Below are 13,587 nucleotides of genomic sequence, written 5' to 3' on the forward strand. Positions count from 1 at the left end.
TTAACTCAAAATGGACCAAAGATCTCAATATAAAAGAAAGTACCATAAAACTCCTAGAAGATAATGTAGGAAAACATCTTCAAGACCTTGTATTAGGAGGCCACTTCCTAGACTTTACACCCAAAGCACAAGCAACAAAAGAGAAAATAGATAAATAGGAACTCCTCAAGCTTAGAAGTTTCTGCACCTCAAAGGAATTTCTCAAAAAGGTAAAGAGGCAGCCAACTCAATGGGAAAAAATTTTTGGAAACCATGTATCTGACAAAAGACTGATATCTTCCATATACAAAGAAATCCTACAACTCAATGACAATAGTACAGACAGCCCAATTATAAAATGGGCAAAAGATATGAAAAGACAGTTCTCTGAAGAGGAAATACAAATGGCCAAGAAACACATGAAAAAATGTTCAGCTTCACTAGCTATTAGAGAGATGCAAATTAAGACCACAATGAGATACCATCTAACACCGGTTAGAATGGCTGCCATTAAACAAACAGGAAACTACAAATGCTGGAGGGGATGTGGAGAAACTGGGACTCTTATTCATTGTTGGTGGGACTGTATAATGGTTCAGCCACTCTGGAAGTCAGTCTGGCGGTTCCTTAGAAAACTAGATATAGAGCTACCATTCGATCCAGCGATTGCACTTCTCGGTATATACCCGGAAGATCGGAAAGCAGTGACACGAACAGATATCTGCACGCCAATGTTCATAGCAGCATTATTCACAATTGCCAAGAGATGGAAACAACCCAAATGTCCTTCAACAGATGAGTGGATAAATAAAATGTGGTATATACACACGATGGAATACTACGCGGCAGTAAGAAGGAACGATCTGGTGAAACATATGACAACATGGATGAACCTTGAAGACATAATGCTGAGCGAAATAAGCCAGGCACAAAAAGAGAAATATTATGTGCTACCACTAATGTGAACTTTGAAAAATGTAAAACAAATGGTTTATAATGTAGAATGCAGGGGAACTAGCAGTAGAGAGCAATTAAGGAAGGGGGAACAATAATCCAAGAAGAACAGATAAGCTATTTAACGTTCTGGGGATGCCCAGAAATGACTATGGTCTGTTAATTTCTGATGGATGTAGTAGGAACAAGTTCACTGAAATGTTGCTATATTATGTAACTTTCTTGGGGTAAAGTAGGAACATGTTGGAAGTTAAGCAGTTATCTTAGGTTAGTTGTCTTTTTCTTACTCCCTTGTTATGGTCTCTTTGAAATGTTCTTTTATTGTATGTTGGTTTTCTTTTTAACTTTTTTTTCATACAGTTGATTTAAAAAAGAAGGGAAATTTAAAAAAAAAAAAAAAAGAAAGAAAGAAAAAAGACAAACAAGGAAAAAAAAAAAATGTAGTGCCCCCTTGAGGAGCCTGTGGAGAATGCAGGGGTATTCGCCTACCCCACCTCCATGGTTGCTAACATGACCACAGACATAGAGGACTGGTGGTTTGATGGGTTGAGCCCTCTACCGTAGGTTTTACCCTTGGGAAGACGGTTGCTGCAAAGGAGAGGCTAGGCCTCCCTGTATTTGTGTCTAAGAGTCTCCTCCTGAATGCCTCTTTGTTGCTCAGATGTGGCCCTCTCTCTCTGGCTAAGCCAACTTGAAAGGTGAAATCACTGCCCTACCCCCTACGTGGGATCAGACACCCAGGGAAGTGAATCTCCCTGGCAACGTGGAATATGACTCCCGGGGAGGAATGTAGACCCGGCATCGTGGGATGGAGAACATCTTCTTGACCAAAAGGGGGATGTGAAAGGAAATGAAATAAGCTTCAGTGGCAGAGAGATTCCAAAACGAGCCGAGAGATCACTCTGGTGGGCACTCTTACGCACACTTTAGACAACCTTTTTTAGGTTCTAAAGAATTGGGGTAGCTGGTGGTGGATACCTGAAACTATTAAACTACAACCCAGAACCCATGAATCTCGAAGACAGTTGTATAAAAATGTAGCTTATGAGGGGTGACAATGGGATTGGGAAAGCCATAAGGACCAAACTCCACTTTGTCTAGTTTATGGATGGATGTGTAGAAAAGTAGGGGAAGGAAACAAACAGACAAAGGTACCCAGTGTTCTTTTTTACTTCAATTGCTCTTTTTCACTCTAATTATTATTCTTGTTATTTTTGTGTGTGTGCTAATGAAGGTGTCAGGGATTGATTTAGGTGATGAATGTACAACTATTTAATGGTACTGTAAACAATCGAAAGTACAAAAAAAAAAAAAAAAAACAAACTAAATGACAAATAGGGTGGGATGGGGGGATGGTTTGGGTATTGTCTTTTCACTTTTATTTTTTATTCTTATTCTGATTCTTTCTGATGTAAGGAAAATGTTCAGAAATAGATTGTGGTGATGAACGCATAACTATATGATCATACTGTGAACAGTTGATTGTATACCATGGATGACTGTATGGTTTGTGAATATATTTCAATAAAACTGAATTTAAAAAAAAAAAAAAAAAAAAAAAAAAAAAAGTAGTACTTGCAAACTACTAATTCAAAACAACAGAGAATGTTCTTCAGAATACTGGCTAAGGGCTTTTGGTTTTATATTTTATTTACATGGAATCCAAGTAAATTCAAGGCTTTTTATACTCTATGTAGACTTCAACACATTTTGAGTGTTCTTGATACATTCATCTTGTTTTAAAATCTTTTGTCATAATTAATGTCTGTTCTGCTGAAAAAAGGTTATTAACTAAACATTCTATATAAACTGTTTCTGGAATAGACTAGCGAAGATCTCATAATAGTTTGAACAATTTTAAAACTTTGAGTATTGTTCATTGGCTCAGGGACAAATATAGACCTAAGTAGTCCCAACATAGAGTGACACTAATCCCTCACTTTATGGAGCCTAAAGAATAACAACATAGGATTCCATAAGCCCTCACTCAAACATCTGTCATGTCACGATATAGTAGATAGGCACAAAAAATAAAAGGCACCAAATACCGACTTTTACAGTTGCATGCCCATTTTATTTTCCAATGACAGGTCTAAAATGTCTGTTAAATATCAATGTTCCCTCACAAGTGGGGAGGGGTGGAATTACAGACTTTTCAAAAAAACAAAACAAAAAAAGCACAGCACCTAAAAAGTACTTTACATAAATGTAAATGTAGTTATGAAGGAGAATGTTTTTTTTTTTTTTTAAGGAAATTAACACTGAATCATTTAGGGCAAAGAGGCATATGTCTGTAACTAACCCTCAAATTGCTGCTACAGAAAGACAGAAAGAGAGGGAAATGTGGTAAGATACTGATGTTCGAATAATATCAGCAAAGATTATATAGGAATTCTTTGTACTATTTTGAAACTTTTGAGTATAAGTCTGATAGTCTTTCAAAATAAAAAGTTGAAAGAAATAATTTAAAATTACACCTAGGTTGTATTGAATGACATAATTGTGTAATCAAATTACTCTCATACAACATATATTGACCTATCGCTTGATATTGTAGGAATGATGTCATAGGAACAATACATCTCTGCTCCTGCCCACTTCTTTGTGCTATTTCCTAGGTTGCTCAAATACATGAAATCTGTTGGGCTAAATAATGGGAATTTATTTGCTTACAATTTTGAGGCTAAAACAAAGTCCAAATCAAGGCATCATCAAGGCAATGGTTTCTCTCTGAAGACTGAAGTTGGTGGCTGGCAATTCTTGGTCCTTATTTTGTCACATGACAAGGCACATGACACCTCTCCAGGCCTCCCAGTTCTCTTCTGCATTTCATTGATTTCAGATTCTTACTTCCTGTAGCTTTTTCTCTACTTATTGGAATTTTACTCTGCTTTTAAAGGACTCCAGTAATAAGATTAAGACCCATCCTTATTGAGGTGGGTCCCATCTTCTTAACTGAAGTAACCTCATTTAATCTCTTCCTTACAATGGGTTTACACCCACAGAAATGGATTAGATTTAAGAATATGTTTTTCTGTGGTACATACATCTTCAAACCACCACAGCTATTATTTTCAAATCTATTACATTTCTATATGTTATAGGTATAGGTCAAACCATATAATTTTATGCATATTGCTTTATACAACTGCTTTTTAAATAAGAGAAGAAAGGAGAAGAAATATACAATTATACTGTCCTTTATATTTCCATAATTTCCTTACTGATACCCTATGTATTTCTGTGTGCATTTGTATTATAGTCTACGGTCACTTGCTTTCAGCATAAAGAATTTCTTTCAGTATTTCTTGTAAGGCAGGCCTACGAGAAATGAATTCTCTCTGTTTTTGCACATCTAGAAATGTATAAATTTCACCTTTATTTTGAAATATTGTTTTCCTGGTTTAATATTCTTGGTTCTTTTTTGTTCTTTCAGCTCTTTCAATATGTAATCCCACTGACTTCTGACATCCATGGTTTCTGATGTGAAGTCAGTTATTAATGTTATTGGGAGCCCCTTGTAGGTGAAGAGTCATTTTCCCTTACTGCTTTAAAGATATTCTCTTTCCTTTGTCTTTCAGCATTTTTGTTACGATGTATCTGGGTATGGATATCTTGGCATTTATCCTACTTGGAAATTCTTGCTTGAACTTCTTGGATGTATAGTTTAATCTTTTCCATCAAATTTGGAAAGCTTTCAGGCAATTGAAATACTTCTCCAAATATTTTTTCTTCTTTCTCTTTCTCTTCTCCTTCTGGTACTTCCACCACATATATATTGGTGAACTTAATGGTGTCCCACATTTCTCTGAGTTGCTGTTTCATTTTTCTCCATTCCTTTTCTCACTGTTGTTCAGACTGCATAATCTCTATTAACCTATCTTAAAGTTCTCTAAATCTTTCTTCTCCCAGTTCAAATCTTCTGTTGAACCCTCTAGGAATATTACATTTTGGTTTTTGTACTTTTCTACTCCAGAAATTCCATTTGTTTTTCATAATTTGTTTCCTTCTTGATATTCTCCTTTTGATGAGACATGTCATCATAGCTTCCTCTACTTTGTTAAGTGTGGTTTAATTCAGTTCTTTCAACATATTTGTAACGGCTCCTTTGAAGCCTTTGACTGTTAAATGCAATGTCTGGATCCTTTCAGTGACATTTTATGTTAACTGGTTTCTTTCCTATATATGGATCACACTTTCCTGTTTCTTGGCATGTCCCATAATTTTTTGATGAAAAACTGACATTTTAAGTAATATATTGTAGCAACTCTGAATACAGACCCAAGCCCCAAGGGTTTTTTCATTTTGATTTTGTTTGCTTGTTAGTTTAATGAACTGGCTAAACCATTTAATGATGCCTATTTTCATGCAATGTAATTTGTGAAATAACTAAGTTTTCAGGAGGAAAAAAAATTCCAGAAACATTCCTGAGACTTTCTGTGCTGGTTTGAATGTATTATGTCCCCCAAAATGCCATTATCTTTGATGTAATCTTGTGGGGGAGATTGATTGGTCTTTTTGATTAGGGTGGGAACTTTTCATTGGATATTTCCATGGAGCTGTGACCCACCGAACTGCGGGTGATCACTTTGATTGGATAATTTCCATGGAGGTGTTACCCCACACATTCAGAGTGGGTCTAAATTAAATCACTGGAGCCATATAAATGAGCTGACAAACACAAGGAACTCAGTGCAGCTGTGAGGGATGTTTTGAAGAGGAGCTACAGCCAAGAGGGTCACTTTGAAGGAAACGCAGGACCTGCAGGTGAGAGACAGTTTGAAGACAGCCATTGAAAGGAGACTCTTGCTCCAGAGAAGCTAAGAGAGGACAAATACCCCAAGTGCAACTAAGAGTGACATTTTTGAGGAACTGCAGCCTAGAGAGGAACGCCCTGGGAGAAAGTAATTTTGAAACCAGAACTTTGGAGCAGATGCCAGCCACGTGCCTTCCCAGCTAATAGAAGTTTTCTGGACACCACTGGCCATCCTCCAGTGAAGGTACCCAATTGCTGATGTGTTACCCTGGACACTTTATGGCCTTAAGACTATAACTGTGTAACCAAATAAACCCCCTTTTATAAAAGCCAATCCATCTCTGGTGTTTTGCATTCTGGCAGCATTTGCAAACTAGAACGCTTCCTAAATAGAAAGAAAAATGGTAGATGAGCTTTAATATGCACCAGCAGTAAATGGAAAATTTTAGAAAATATTAATCTAGAAATATAGATGTAAGATAATTGATTTCAATGATTGCTTAGAACAGGAAAAAATTGATTTGAGGAAAATGGTGAGCTATTCATTATAAAAATAGTCCATATTTGCTTCTGTGGATACAAAAAACACAATCTCGGAATTTAATACCTAGAAATATGTATTAAAATAAAGTGTTTTCAAAAAAGACAATACAGGCATTTTCAAACTTCTAAAAAAGAGTCTTTTAAAGATTCCTTTAAAAGACAAAATACAGGTTAGGATCTAAGATAGTGGCATAGAGAGGAGTGGAAACTAAGTAGTCCCCCTGGAACAACTGAAAAAAAACAGAAACAACTAGTAAATAATCTGGAATAACTGCAGGGGAATAGACTTGACTGTCCACTCATCACACACCAACCTGAATTGGGAGGAATGCCCAAGATCACAGCATAAAATCTGTAAGTAAGAACTGCGGATCCAAATCGGGAGACCCCTCCCCCACAGCCCAAGTTACAAAGCCTCATGGTGCTAGAGAGAAGCTTTCTCCCAGCAAGCGAATATAGCTCAGCTGAGCTCCAACTGGGGTTTTAATTAGCAAGTATGAACTGCTCACTATGAGGTACAAATCCCCAACAAGTAGACAGAGGCTGTGAGTGACAACTGACCTTGGAGGGCCAGAGGGTCGCCTCGCACTAGCTCTGTTCCTTTTTTCGACTCAGTAGAGCAAGTCTCGGCCATTTTCAGTGCCCAGTTCTGTGACACACACAAGGGTGTGGCACAGGCAGAGAGAGACCACTGAAATGTTAATGACCTCCCCCTAGGGGGTCTATCTTCTCTAAGAGGAAAGGGGTGGGGCCCGGCTCTATTAACTGCCTTTCATTCAGAACTTACACCGGTCAAGAATTATAGGCTAATCTTTACATCAGGCAGAGAGCGCCCCTGCACAGCCCAGCGGCCCGGGGCTTCCCTTGAGGGACAACGCACACTAGTGATGTAGCACAGCCTTCCCTTAGCAGAGGTCCTGGAAGAGCACAGCTTAGAAGAGGGGCATGCTTGGATAACCCAGGGATGCTACATCAATGCCGGTGGTTTGTGGGTCAGCAACAGAGAAATTCTGGGACAAAACTGAAATGAAGGCTTACACTCTTGCAACAGCCTTGAATCTCTGGGAACACCTGGGAGGTTTGAATATTAAAGTGGTCCTGCCTCCCTGACCACCCAGACACACGCACCACGTTCAGGGTGGACAGCTCCAACAACAAACGCAAACTGAGTTCACAAACTGAACCCCACAAATGTCATTTCCCCACAAACGACAGAGACAGAGTTGTGGAGAACTGACTTGAGGGGTATAGGTGACTCGCAGACACCATCTGCTGGTTAGTTGGAGAAAGTGAATGCCACCAACTTGCATTTCTGAAAAATTAACTTGGTATTTTTTTTTTTTTTACAACTTGAAAGAACCCTATCAAGCAAAGCAAATGCCAAGAGGCCAAAAACAACAGAAAATCTTAATGCATATGATAAAACCAGATGATATGGAGAACCCAATCCCAAATACCCAAACCAGAATATCAGAAGAGACACAGTACTTGGCACAATTAATCAAACAATCACAATCAAGGAACAAAAACATGGCACAGGATATAAAAGACATGAATAAGACCATGGAACAGGATAAAAGGGACATAAAGAAGACCCTAGATGTGGAGAAATTGGAACTCTTATTCATTGTTGGTGGGACTGTATAATGGTTCAGCCACTCTGGAAGTCAGTCTGGCAGTTCCTTCCAAAACTAGATATAGAGTTACCATTCGATCCAGCGATTGCCCTTCTCGGTATATACCCGGAAGATCGGAAAGCAGTGACACGAACAGATATCTGCACGCCAATGTTCATAGCAGCATTATTCACAATTGCCAAGAGATGGAAACAACCCAAATGTCCTTCAACAGATGAGTGGATAAATAAAATGTGGTATATACACACGATGGAATACTACGCGGCAGTAAGAAGGAACGATCTCGTGAAACATATGACAACATGGATGAACCTTGAAGACATAATGCTGAGCGAAATAAGCCAGGCACAAAAAGAGAAATATTATATGCTACCACTAATGTGAACTTTGAAAAATGGAAAACAAATGGTTTATAATGTAGAATGTAGGGGAACTAGCAGTAGAGAGCAATTAAGGAAGGGGGAGCAGTAGTCCAGGAAGAACAGATAGGCTATTTGGCGTTCTGGGGATGCCCGGGGGTGACTGTGGTCTGTTGATTTCTGGTGGATGTGGTGGGGGCAGGTTCACGGAAATGTTGCTATATTATGTAACTTTCTTGGGGTGGAGTGGGAACATGTTGGAGGTTGAGCGGTTGTCTTGGGTTAGTTGTCTTTTTCTTACTCCCTTGTTATGGTCTCTTTGAAATGTTCTTTTATTATATGTTTGTTTTCTTTTTGACTTTTTTTTTCATACAGTTGATTTAAAAAAGAAGGGGAAGTTAAAAAAAAAAAAAAGAAAAACAAGGAAAAAAAAGATGCAGTGCCCCCTTGAAGAGCCTGTGGAGAATGCAGGGGTATTCGCCTACCCCACCTCCATGGTTGCTAACATGACCACAGACATAGGGGACTGGTGGTTTGATGGGTTGAGCCCTCTACCGTAGGTTTTACCCTTGGGAAGACGGTTGCTGCAAAGGAGAGGCTAGGCCTCCCTATGGTTGTGCCTAAGAGCCTCCTCCTGAATGCCTCTTTGTTGCTCAGATGTGGCCCTCTCTCTCTGGCTAAGCCAACTTGAAAGGTGAAATCACTGCCCTACCCCCTACGTGGGATCAGACACCCAGGGGAGTGAATCTCCCTGGCAACGTGGAATATGACTCCCAGGGAGGAATGTAGACCCGGCATCGTGGGACGGAGAACATCTTCTTGACCAAAAGGGGGATGTGAAAGGAAATGAAATAAGCTTCAGTGGCAGAGAGATTCCAAAAGGAGCCGAGAGGTCACTCTGGTGGGCACTCTTACGCACACTTTAGACAACCCTTTTTAGGTTCTAAAGAATTGGGGTAGCTGGTGGTGGATACCTGAAACTATTAAACTACAACCCAGAACCCATGAATCTCTAAGACAGTTGTATAAAAATGTAGCTTATGAGGGGTGACAATGGGATTGGGAAAGCCATAAGGACCACACTCCACTTTGTCTAGTTTATGGATGGATGAGTAGAAAAATAGGGGAAGGAAACAAACAGACAAAGGTACCCAGTGTTCTTTTTTACTTCAATTGCTCTTTTTCACTCTAATTATTATTCTTGTTATTTTTGTGTGTGTGCTAATGAAGGTGTCAGGGATTGATTTAGGTGATGAATGTATAACTATGTAATGGTACTGTGAACAATTGAAAGTACGATTTGTTTTGTATGACTGCATGGTATGTGAATATATCTCAATAAAATGAAGTTAAAAAAAAATAAATAAATAAAACACATGTAGTGTGCAAAAAAAAAAACAACAACAACAACAACAAACAAACCAAAAAAAGAAGACCCTAGAAGAGCATAAAGAAGAAATTGCAAGAGTAAATAAAAAAAAGAAGATCTTATGAAAATAAAAGAAACTGTTGGCCAAATTGAAAAGACTCTGGATAGTCATAATAGAAGATTAGAGGAAGCTGAAGAACAACTCAGTGTCCTAGAGGTCCACAGAACAGAAAATGAAAGAACAAAAGAAAGAATGGGGAAAAAAATAGAAAAAATTGAAAAGGATCCAGGGATACGATAGATAAAATAAAACGTCCAAATTTAAGACTCATTGGTGTCCCAGAAGGGGAAGAGAAGGATAAAGATCTAGAAAGAGTATTCAAAGAAATTCTTGGGGAAAACTTCCCAAACCCTTTACACAATATAAATACACAAAGCATAAATGCCCAGCGAACTCCAAATGGAATAAATCCAAATAAACCAATTCCAAGACATATTCTGATCAGACTGTCAAATACTGAAGAGAAGAAGCAAGTTCTGAAAGCAGCAAGAGAAAAGCAATTCACCACATACAAAGGAAACAACATAAGACTAAGTTGTGACCACTCAGCGGCCACCATGGAGGCAAGAAGGCAGTGGCATGACATATTTAAAACTCTGAGAAAAATTTCCAACCAAGAATACTTTATCCAGCAAAACTCTCCTTCAAATTTGAGGGAGAGCTTAAATTTTTCACAGACAAACAAATGCTGAGAGAGTTTGCCAATAAAACACCTGCCCTACTTCGGATACTAAAGGGAGCCCTACCAACAGAGGAACAAAGAAAGGAGAAAGAGATACAGAGAATTTTAACAGACATATATAGAACCTTACATCCCTAATCACCAGGACACTCATTTTCCTCTAGTGATCACGGATCTTTCTCCAAAATGGACCATATGCTGGGACATAAAACAAGCCTCAATAAATTAAAACAAACAAAAAAGCAATTGAACATATTCAAAGCAAAATCTCTGACCACAGTGGAATACAAATAGAAGTAAATAATTTTTGAATTGTACCTCCACTATTTACTTCCTACATGATACAAAATACACAAACTCTCACAGCAAATCAATGGTTTTGAACTCAATGTAAAATATATAACTTTTGACAAGAACTATATAAAGTTGGGGGAATGGAGGAGTATAGGTAAATAGTTTATGTGTCCTATTGAAATTAATTTGGTATCAAAGAAAAACAAGATTGTTATGGATTTGAAAGTTTAATTTTAAGCCCCACAGTAGACACAAAGAAATTATCAGAGAATATAACCATAGAGATGAAAAGTAGAGTATGGGTTAAGAGAAATGGGGGAAGGAGCAATGGGGAGTTAAGAAATGAGTGTAGGGTTGCTGTTTAAGGTGAAGGGAAATTTCTAGTAATGGATGGTGGGAAGGTGATAGCATTACAACACCTAAATGTGATTAATCCCACAAATGGAAGGCTCGGAAGGGGCTGGAATGGGAAGATTTAGGCTGTATATGTTTCTGCAATTGAGGGAAAAAAAAATAAGACAGTCTAAATAGATGACAATTGAATGCCAAGGATGACCCTGGATGGGATCTGAGGATGGAGGACAGGAGGCTAAAAGGGACACAGTTGATACATAAGGAAAAGGAAATATAGAATGTAAGCATTGTATCATTGTTGAATCTCTTGTACTGCTTAGCTGCGCTTAGTGGGATTGCATAAAAGAATGTTCTTGTTCATGGGAATTGTATATATGAATTATAGTGTTTGCTCAAGGATATGTGCAGCTAGCTCTCATATGTTCAGAAGACAGAGCAATAGATGATGGATAGACAGGAAGAGAGGGAGGGAGGGAAAGAAATAGCAGTGTGACAACATGTTAAAGTTAGTGGATCGGGGTATCGGGTGAGGTCAGGGAATGCTGGAGTTCTGTGTATGGGGCTTGTATTGTTTTTGCAACTGTTCCTATAACTTTGAATTTATTTCAAAATAAAATTTAAAAAAAAACAATATACAAACCTATGCTGATATGACAAATGAATAAATAATTGTACTATTGTTATATAAACAAGTAACTGTTATTTAGGATAAATTTTCCAGCATTATACCAAGTTGCAAAAAGTTCTGTGTCTCAAATAATTTTGACAAAAGTAAGGATGATGTGCTCTGAAAAAAATAAGTTAAATGACTTTAAAGTAGCTTTAATAATGAGGAAGTCACCATTTTAAAGGATGTGAAGCACTTGAATAAACTATTTTATAAAATGTAAGAAAATCCAGTATCTATGTGTCTTGGTTTCCTAGGGCTACCATAACAAAGTACAGAAACCTGGTGACTTAAAAGAACAGAAATTTATTCTCTCGCAGTTCTAGGGGCTAGAAGTCTGAAATTGAGGTGTGGACAAGATTGTGCCCCCTCTGAAATTGTAGGGGAAATCCTTCCTTGCCTCTTCCTAGCTTCTAGTGTTTTCCTGGCAGTCCCTGGCATTCCTTGTCTTGCAGCTGTAACACTTCAATCTCTGCCCCCATTGTCATGTGGCATTCTCCCCCCATGTGTCTGTGTCTCTCTTCCCCTTTTTATAAGGTCACCAGTTAGACTGAATAAAGGGCCCACCCTACTCCATCTGCAAGGACCCTTTTTCCAAATATTGTCATACTGAAATACAGAGGCTTAGAACTTGAACATATATTTTGGGGGGGCGGGGCTGCAATTCAACATATAGCAGTGAGTAACTAAGTTAAAAAGTTAAATGTTTTCCACAGACATTTTATTATTTCTTCTGTGCTTAAAAAAGTTTGTATATTCAAATTGGCAAACGGGGGGGTTAGTTTCCTACTAAACATGACTTTATATTTAGCCACATACAATAATAATCACTGGGCATCTGCTCTGTGCCAACCCTGTTCTAAGTGCTGGGATATATCCTGTCCCCATGAACTTGAGGTACAGATAGACATTAACTGAAAAGAAAAAAAACAAAAAATCTAGGTGATGCAATGGAAATTGACAGAGGAATTGTGGCAGACCTTTCTGAGAAGATTCCATTTCGCTGAGACCTGAAGGATGAGAAGGAACCAAATTTGTCAGGATCTGGGGGAATCAAGTTCTCAGTGAGGAAAATCGCAGATGCAAAGACCTATAGGCAACAAGAACCTGGGGTGTTAAACCTACTGAAAGACCCAGACACATCACAATTTCCGATGCAATCTAAAGTGCTAATTATTCAGTATTTTTTAAAGGTAATGGTAAAAATGAAAAAGTAAAGGGAGAATCTATCTGTCAAATTTCAGATACTGATTTCCACATGTAAATCTGGTAAATCATGTAAATCTCAATAGAGCCCGTATAAATTTCCCCCTTCTTTTTTCTGTCCTCCTTGCTTCCCGACAGGAACAATGATGAGGGGAGAAACAGCACAGAGTTTAAAGTTAAACAAAAATTTAATATTTGCATCACGAATCTGTGATTTGCCCAGTGAATTAGAGCGGGCATTTTGCTTACTCTCCTTCAGCTTCCTCGTATTCACTACAAAAGAAAAACAATATCGCTTATTTTGCATGATTGTAGTCAGAAAGGAATTAGAAATGAAACACAGGCAACTCTTAGGAAAAGAAGCAACAAATAACCTTGTTATTATTAACTTAGCAAGCAGAGAGGCAGTGTATGAAGTGGTTCAACAAGAGGTTTTGGCTGAAAACTGCTTGGATTTAGATGACTTACAGTGCTGTGATTTTGGACAAGTAATTAAATCTTTCTGTTTTCTCGTTTCTATTAATCATGAGAAAATATTTGTCATGAGCTGTAAAGAAGTCAGCATCTGTAACAAGGTGCAAGGCTCAGGAGCTCCCCTCCTAGGTGCATATGGGGTAGTTAAGTGCCAAGTCCAGGACTGAGTGCTGGGCATTGCTAAGTGTGTAAGGCATGTCCTTTCCCTCCCTTGCTCCATCTGTATATGACTAATCACGGTCATTGTGACTG

Source organism: Choloepus didactylus, chromosome 2 (genome assembly GCF_015220235.1).
Source record: "Choloepus didactylus isolate mChoDid1 chromosome 2, mChoDid1.pri, whole genome shotgun sequence".
NCBI classification, from domain to species: Eukaryota; Metazoa; Chordata; class Mammalia; order Pilosa; family Megalonychidae; genus Choloepus; species Choloepus didactylus.